Source organism: Tupaia chinensis, unplaced genomic scaffold (assembly GCF_000334495.1).
Source record: "Tupaia chinensis unplaced genomic scaffold, TupChi_1.0 Scaffold000661_1, whole genome shotgun sequence".
Lineage (NCBI taxonomy): Eukaryota > Metazoa > Chordata > Mammalia > Scandentia > Tupaiidae > Tupaia > Tupaia belangeri.
The window spans coordinates 96,082-104,890 of NW_006160183.1; the positions used below are offsets into that span (position 1 = coordinate 96,082).

Below are 8,809 nucleotides of genomic sequence, written 5' to 3' on the forward strand. Positions count from 1 at the left end.
TGGTTTAGGGCCTACACATCTGATGTGGGCTCTGCTTCTTACCCGCTGTGGTTCAGGCTAGTGGTTTAGCCTTTCTGGTCTTGTGTTTGTGTGAATCAGAGTAAATGCTACAAACCTTGTCTTCACCAAGAATCATCTTGATGATTTCTCCCCAAATGCATTAATTCATAGTCTTATCCTGTGGGAATATACAATGTGTATTAGGACTCTTGAAATTTTGAGACCAGCTGAAGGGGATGTTTGTGTGTGTGTGTGTGTGTGTGTGTGTGTGCGTGTGCGTGTGTGTGTGTGTGTGTGTGTGTTGGGGCAGGGGGTGATGTCAAAGGATGGCTTTAAGCAGGGAGTTAATGAGGCAAACAAGACACAAGAAAGAGCATAAACTACAGGGCAGCTAACAGAGCTCTCTGAAACAAGACACAGGCAAGATTAGGAGAATTTGCTCCTATTGTTCACTTTCTGCCTTTATTGAGACCAAAGAAACTGTTTCCTCAGAAAAGTTTGCTCCATCCAAGGTTTTCTAGACTCCAAGATACCATTTGCTACCTTGTCACCTTGAATTTCCCACCGGGAGTGCCAAGCAGGCGGTAAATGTTAACTTGGCAAATTGCACTGGATTTCTCAATCCACACTGAGCACTGCGTTCCCCAGCATACCCCTCCTCCCCAGCATGTATGCCCACTTACATTTCATACCATTCCTATTTAGCACTTGATTACATATTGCCTTTAATTGTTCCCCTGCCCACTCTGATCACAGCCTCCCACCTTCCAGCCCACTCACTCCTAACTCCCAGTGCGCCAGATTTTTAACCTCCTCAAAACCTACACTCTCTTTTCCCTGCCATTTTCTGTCACTGCATCAGAACCCCCTTCCCTCCTCCAATACTTCTTCATTTTCTTCCCTGCTTAGCCTGAGCTTCCACAGCCATCTCCTTACCCTCCTTTACTGAAAGCCTCCCTCCCCTCTACCCTGATGTTTCTGCTACTCTTGACTGGTTGTACACCGGTTTTATCATCAGGGAGTTCTTTCTCCTCTGCGACATCTTGGCTCCTGGGCTCCTGACTTCTGCTGGAAAAAAATTACCCCGCCAGGCAAACTGGCACTACTTCAAAGTTACCCGCTGCAGCATCCTTGAGCCACTGAGCAGCCTGGAGACCTTTCTCAGTGTCTTGTCAGCAAACTCGCCCTCTCCCCATAGCAGCTGTTTTAAGTATTTCCTAGCCCTTGAGTTTTGCTAAGAGAATAGAGGTCATCAAGTAGGAATTCTCTCCTCCTTATATACTGTTTCCTCTGCTCAACCAAGAACTGTTTTTTCCGGGACCAGCAGTTAGCGTAATGGCTATGTCTCTGAAATCCCATGTAGTTGACCATGGTTCAAGTCCCAGACCTGGTGGCTTAAACTCATGCCAAGTGCATGTGCGTGTGTGCCCAAGATCCCAAGAGGAGAATGGAGGAGAAGGGATTGCAGCATGGCTATCATCCACGGGGGATGATTTCTCACTTTCTGTCTCTCTGTCTCTCTCTGTCTTCCTGGCGAGCACACACACCCTATAGCAAAAACCTCTCCAAAAATAAATAAATAAATAAATAAATAAACAAACAAAACAAAACCTGTCTTTTCTTCTTTCACTATTCTTGCCTCCCCCCAATCTGCAAAACTCTGTTGCCTCCTCACCTGTCCAAAGATAACCCCTCCAGAAAGCTCTGAAGCCTTGGGTTTTTAAGTTCTGCTCTCTCTCCTCTACTTTCCCTCTCTCCCGAGCACATGTTCACTCTCTGCCTCGCTGTGCCTCTTCTCCTTTCTAGCCAAACTTCGTGGTAAAGCATGCTTGTTGAGGCCATAGTGAACTAGGAGTTAGACCTACTTACAGGTAGATAGGGTATGGGCCCAAAAGGAAGTCACTATGTTTTTCTTTTTAATGAAGTTTCTGTGTTTTTCTTCTATGACCTGGTTAATATAAAATAGACAGTCCTTTTACATGTCTCTAAAGAATTTATGATGCCTTGCTAGTAAGGCAGGATAGGGATATTGAGCACACAGATAGCATAAGGCCAAGATGAGTCACAGTGGCTAAATTCTCACAGTCAAAAGTTGGCTACTTTGGAAATCAAAGCTACTGTAGCTAGAGGCAACAGTTTCTGTGTAGTAACTGTATTCTAACAAGAAGTACAGAATGCTATGGCCTGCTGACCGCACAAAGAACAGGGTAATAAATCACTCAAACTATCATGTAACCGTTTTCTAAAGCCCACTTCCTTATCAGAAAGCCAGCCCATTGCTCCGGCTGCTAAATAAAAACGCTTTGCTTTCAGTTCTTTGGCAACTCATTTGGGTCCCCTCCTTGCCTGGGAGCTCTGTTCTTCCCAGTCTTAAACTCTGTTTTAGGAGCCGGCAGGTGGCATAGTGGTTGGGACACTGGACTCCCACATGGCTGACTGTGGTTCAAATCCCACACCTGGTGGCTTTGTTCTCACTTTCCTTCTCTCTCTTGCTCTCTCACTCTCCCACTCTGACCCTCTCTGGTCAAATTAAGATGAATAAATAAAGTTAAATGAAGTAATTCTTTAAAACAAAACAATTCTGTTTTACTCTCCTCTCTGTGTCCATATCTCTAAGTTTTCATTAAGCATCAGACAAGAACCAGCATGGATGTTGGGTCTGATTACACAGCACTCCAGTGTCTGTGACCATAAAGTGCACAAAGGACAAAGCGCGACTCTCTCGTTTTCTAGTCCATAGCCACTTTCAGTCCCTGTCTTGCTTGATCTTGCTGAAGACATGAGATTGATTCCTCTTCTCTTCCTGATTTTTCCCTTCTCCTTATCCCTATGAAACACTGTTCTCAGACCAGGGCCTATGCCATTTGGCTTACCCACATGATTTACAACTCTCCCTTATCCCCTCCTCCTTACTCAGCTACAGTCTCTCTTATCTCCACATGCCTATGTGCATTCTTTTACTCTGCCTAGAGTGGTCCTCTTCCCTTCCCGCCATCTGACTGAGAGAATTTCTATTCTTTCAAGGATCTACTCAGGTATTGCTACATCCTCTAAGTCAATCTTCCATGATCCCATCTCATCTGAATTCCCAAAACATGCTGAGCATGTCTTAGTCGTAGTGCTTGTCACATTAGATTGCAGTGATCTATTTGTGTGTCTGCTCCACTGTTCTGTCAGTTCCTTGAGGCTGGGGACTGAGCCTTTTATCTCCCATGTGCTTGATACCTGACACAGCTTGCTACATAATAAATGCTCAATTCATTTTTGCTGAATGAGTGAATGAGTTAATGTATTAGTTGTTATTTGTGAGTGTGATCTGACTTAGTTCTGGCTTTTTTTAATGTGTGTGGGGGGAGAAAGAAAGAGATATAAGTATTATCAACAGTCTTGATCCTCCAGCCCAGCCTCTCAGTTAGCCAGGACTGTAGATACATATCATTGAATCCAGCATATCTAGGTTGGTCTGGGAACTGAACCTGAGCCAATGTGCTCCAGCATTGCACAACAGCACTCTACCACTTACACCATGACTGGGCCAGTCTTAGAACTTTTTTTTATATATAAAGACACACACACACATATAATATGTTTATATCAGATTTATATATTTATAGAATAAATATATAATATAAAAATAAAAAATAGTTGAATATATATTTTATTGTGGTAAAACACACATAATATAAAATTTACTGTTTTAACTCTTTTGAAGTATACAATGTAGTGATGTTTAGTGCCTTCCAATTGTTGTGTAGACATTACCTCTTTCTAGTTCCAGATTTTAAAAAAATACTTATTTATTTAATTTTATTAATTTATTAATTTATTTTAATTTGCCCAGAGGGAGACACACACACACACAGAGAAAAAGGAGAGAGAGAGAGAGAGAGAGAGAGAGAGAGAAAGAGATAGAGAGAGAAGAGGGAGAGATTGAGAGAGATTTAATTGGCAGAAGTTAGCCATGTGGGAATATTCAGCACCTTAACCACCACACCACCTGCTGGTCCCTCTAGTTCCAGATTTTTTTTTTTCACCCCAGGAGAACCCATACTCAATAAGAAGCTATTTTTAATTTTTTTATTATTATTTCAATTTCTTTTATACATTCAATCACGTTACTTAGCTTACAAAGTGAAATTTCCAACATGTGTACATTTTGCATGGGTCCAGTTGACAACACTATAATATTATCCAAGCAGCTATTTTTTATTTCTTCCTTCTCCCTTTCCCCTGGTAATTCTAATCTTCTTTATGTCTCTATATATTTGACTATTCTGGATATTTCATATAAATGGAATCACATAATGGAAACTTTTGTGTCTGGCTTTCTCCATTTGGCATAATGTTTTCAAGATTCATTAATGTGTGTGTGTTTTAAGATTCATTAATGTTTGAGAACCAGCAGTTAGCATAAGGCTATGTTGCTGGACTCCCACGTAGTCGACCGCGGTTCGCGTCCCGGACCCGGTGGCTTAAAACTCATGCCGGGCACATGTGCGTGTGTGCCCAAGATCCCGAGAGGAAAATGGAGGAGAAGGGATTGCGGCGTGACCATCCCCCCTGGGGGGTGATTTCTCGCTTTCTGTCTCTATGTCTCTCTCTGTCTGTCTGGCGAGCACACGCGCCCTATAGCGAAGATCTCTCCAAAAAAAAAAAAAAAGAATAAAAAAGATTCATTAATGTTTTAAGCATATCACTATTTCATTCCTTTTTATAACTACATAATACTTCATTGAATGACTATATCACATTTTGTCTATTCATTCATCAATTGATAGACATTTAGGTTATTTCCACCTTATAATTATTGTAAATAGTGCTGCTATTAACATTTGTGTATAAGTTTTTATTGAAGCACATATTTTAAGTTGTCTTGGGTATATATCAAGAAGAGAATTGCTGGGTCATATGGTAGCTCCATGTTTAATTTATTGAGAACCACCAAAGTGTTTTCCACAGTGGCTATGCCATTTTACATTTATTTTTATATTACTATTTACAGTATATGAGGGTTACAATTTCTCTACATCCTTGCCAACATTTGTTATTTTCCATCTATTTATTTATTTATTTTTTGAGCATGGCCATCCTAGTGAGTATGAGTGGTAGATATTATTTGAGTTTAAATGATTCCCATGTGTAAATGCTTTGTGACAATCTGTAAAAGGTAACTCCCTAATATGTTGCTGACCCCTGGTCATAGCTGATTGGTCAGGGATGGATTTCTATGCCCATTCAGATCCAAAAAGCTTCTTCCATAGAGGACTGTATTTGAAAAAAAGGGGGAGGATATTGTAGACCTAGTTTATATGTCTGAAATGTGAAGTTGGAAGCTGGTGGTATCTGTCTTAAACTCTTCATTGGGATAGAACTGTGGAGAAAACCCCGAAAAAAGATCAACACAAATATTCAGAAAGAAATGGAAGTGAAAGATGGACAGAGCATATATTCCCTAAGTTTCTGACAGTTTGCAAGTTCCTAGATTTAGATCCTTGTTCAGCTTGCCTGCATTCTTGTCTGAGGGTCTTATAATTAGCCTTTCTATCCTACTGTGGTTAAGTCAAGTCCTACGAATTTTCTGTTTCTTGCAAACAAGAGGACCAAGGGCAACAACTCATTTTCACTCTCGCAATCTACTTAAGAGGGGTCCTCAAACTGTAGGCTAAAGCACAATAACTATAAGACTACTTTCATTTCTTTGTCCTAAAAATTGTTTATTGTGATCTCACTGACCTTGCCTCTTCCCACCAACCCAAAGTAATTTGAAAGTTTGAAGGCAAATTCAATGTATTAACATCATCCAATATTCATGAGGCATCCTCAAGGGCAGGGTGTCCATCACTTTGCCACCACCTTGATGTGTCTCTTGGCATCTGTTCTAGATTTTTTCCTCCTAAGAGCAGAACTCTTTCATTCAGTGTACCAAGTGTCATGTTTTCTTGTTTTTGTTATCACTGTAACTTCCCCTTTCTTACAGAGCTCTTCAAGGTCAGCAAGGCAGCACAGCATAGAGGAAGGAGATTCAACTGAAATTTCTAAAGTACCAAATTCTACTCCTATTCCTGCCAGTAGCTTTACTCTGTGATACTGAATAAATCACGAGACTCTTGATCTGTTTTCCCATCTGTGGAAGTGGGAGAGAAAAATAATACTTTCTCTGCCTACTTTGCAGAGATATAGAATTAAAATTAGGTCATGGATGTGACCTAATATAAAGCAAAAATGTATGAATTACTATATCCATAATGGCAATGAGATCCTTTGTCTTTTATCCTACTCTTGGACACCAAGTTCAAGGTCCTTACCAATAATCATTTGAATTTAATGCTAGTTGATTTTCTTTTTAAATAATTACTTTATTGAAATCATTTGACCAGGGAGGGACAGAGTGAGAGCAAGAGCAAGATAAAGTGAGAAAACAAGCCACCAGGGAGTGTCCTGAGAGGTCAGATTGCCGTCAGTCATGGCCCATGGACATGAACATGGTCACGGTCATGATCATGGTAAAACGGAACTTCCAGATTATAAGCAGTGGAAGACAGAAGGAACACCATTAGAAACTGTCTAGGAGAACCTGGCTGCATGAGGACTAAGAGATCCATGGGCCCAGAATGAAGCTTGGAGATACATGGGTGACTTTGCAAACAATGTTTCCTTCATTGGTGCATTATTAAAAGGATTCAAGTGAGGAATTGCTGCATTTGTGGTAGCTGTAGGGACCGGATATTTCTTGGAATTCCTGAATAAAGATAAAAAGCATCACTGAAGAAAATACCTGGAAGTATCTTAGTGGTTTCTTAACTCTTATAAAAATATTTCTTCACTTAGTCTGCATGTTTGTGTGTTAGTACCTTTTAAGGGACAATACTGGTAAGATTTAATAAATTAAGAAAATCATTTTTAAAAAACCCAAAAAACAACAAGTCACCAGGTCTGGGACTCAAACCACAGTTGGCTATGTGGGAGTCTAGCATCCCCAAACACCACAACACCTGCTGGCTCCAATGTCAGGTGATTATTATTATTTTTTTTTTAAGCATAGCCCTATCTCCATTTTATCATCCGTTTTTCTTTTTTTTAAGAATTATTTAATTTAATTTCATTCATTATTATTTTTAAAAAATCTAACCAGAAAGTGACAGAGAGAGAGAGAGAGAGAGAGAGAGGAGGAAGGAGAGAAAGCAAGTCCAGGTCCAGGACTCGAACCATGGTCACCCATTTGGGAATCCAGTGTCCTAACCACAACGCCACTTGGTGGCCCCCATCCATTTTTCATGAATACTGATAAATGATTTTCAAAATTAGAAATAAGAAAAATAAGACATAAGTCTCATTCTGCTTTAAGGCAAATTAGTTTCTTGCCACTTTTTTTCTTTCTTTTTTTCGGAAAGGTTTTTTCTATAGGGCGCATGCCAGAAAAACAGAGAGAGACAGAGAGCCAGAAAGCAATAAATCACCCTGCAAGGGGGCACCACAATCCCTTCTCCTCCATTCTTCTCTCGAGATCTTGGGCACGTACGCACGCACACACATGCACCAGCATGAGTTTAAGCCACTGGGTCCGGGAGTTGAACCACAGTCAACTACATGGGAGTCCAACGACATAGCCCAGCGACATAGCCATTACACTAACTGCTGGTCCTTCTTGCCACTTCTTTTTTTTGGGAGAGGTTTTCTCTATAGGGCCCATGCGCTCGCCAGGCAGACAGAGAGAGAGACAGAGAGACAGAACAAGAGAAATCACCCCCCAGGGGGAATGGCCACGCTGCAATCCCTTCTCTTCCTCCTCTTGGGATCTTGGGCACACACGCACACGCGCCCGGCGTGAGTTTTAGGCCACTGGGTCTGGGACGCGAACCACAGTTGACTACGTGGGAGTCCAGCGACATAGCCATTATGCTAACTGCTGGTCCCCTCCTTGCCACTTCTTAAAGACTATATTTATTTCCCTCTAACCTAACTTGCCATTTCCCAACATATCTTTACCATGTATATTGCCCATTAATAGTGGGTGCCAGACTTATATCCACATAGCAATTGACTGAGAGCTTTGACAAATTTATTATTATTTTTTTTTTAGATATTTTTGCCATAGGATGTGTGTGCTTGCCAAAGAGACAGAGAGAGACAGAGAGAAAGTGAGAAATCACCTCCCCAGATGAGATGGCCATGCCACAATCCCTCCTCCTCTATTCTACTCTTAGGATTTGGTTGGGGGACGTGTTCTGATTCCTGTGTCACATCTCTAGAGATTGTGATGTGACTAGTCTGGGATTTGAAAATGTTAAAATCTTCCTGAATGATTCCGATGGGTAGCTAAGTTTGGGCACCATTGCCTTTTGGCTTTTTTTTTTTTTTAAAAAGTGGATTCTAATCATCTTTGGGTTAATGCTCAGCTAGGCTCTCATCTGAAATATTTCACTTATAAATTGCTGCAGGAAACAACAGGAGATGAATTCTAAATTAACCTCTTCTTCCTACTGTGATTATGTTGGTCTTCATCAGGTTAATTTAAATCTCTTCTGATAAATGTAGTGAAACCATTAATTGTTTCTGCATGCACATTTCCTGTTCTGCTGTGTCTTTCCTTCAACAATTTTGTTATGATTTGCATGACCTCTTTTTCCTTTTCTTTCTTTCTCTCTCTCTCTCTTTTTTTTTTTTTCCAATTCAAATGTCATGGTTCCTAAGCAGCCTGCTAGGTCTGTCTACCTGTAATCTTCTCTTCTATCCAGACAAAATTTTCCTTTCTCCACTTATGTTCTCTCCATCTTCTGAATCTAGCCAGCAGCCCTATAACCTGGTTCCA

At 40.8% G+C, this 8,809-nt stretch overlaps 1 pseudogene; it reads left to right on the forward strand.

Moving 5' to 3' along the window:
* Positions 1-6,448: 6,448 nt before the first annotated feature.
* LOC102492769 (NADH dehydrogenase [ubiquinone] 1 beta subcomplex subunit 3 pseudogene) lies at positions 6,449-6,766 on the forward strand (annotated as a pseudogene).
* The last annotated feature ends 2,043 nt before the right edge of the window (positions 6,767-8,809 follow it).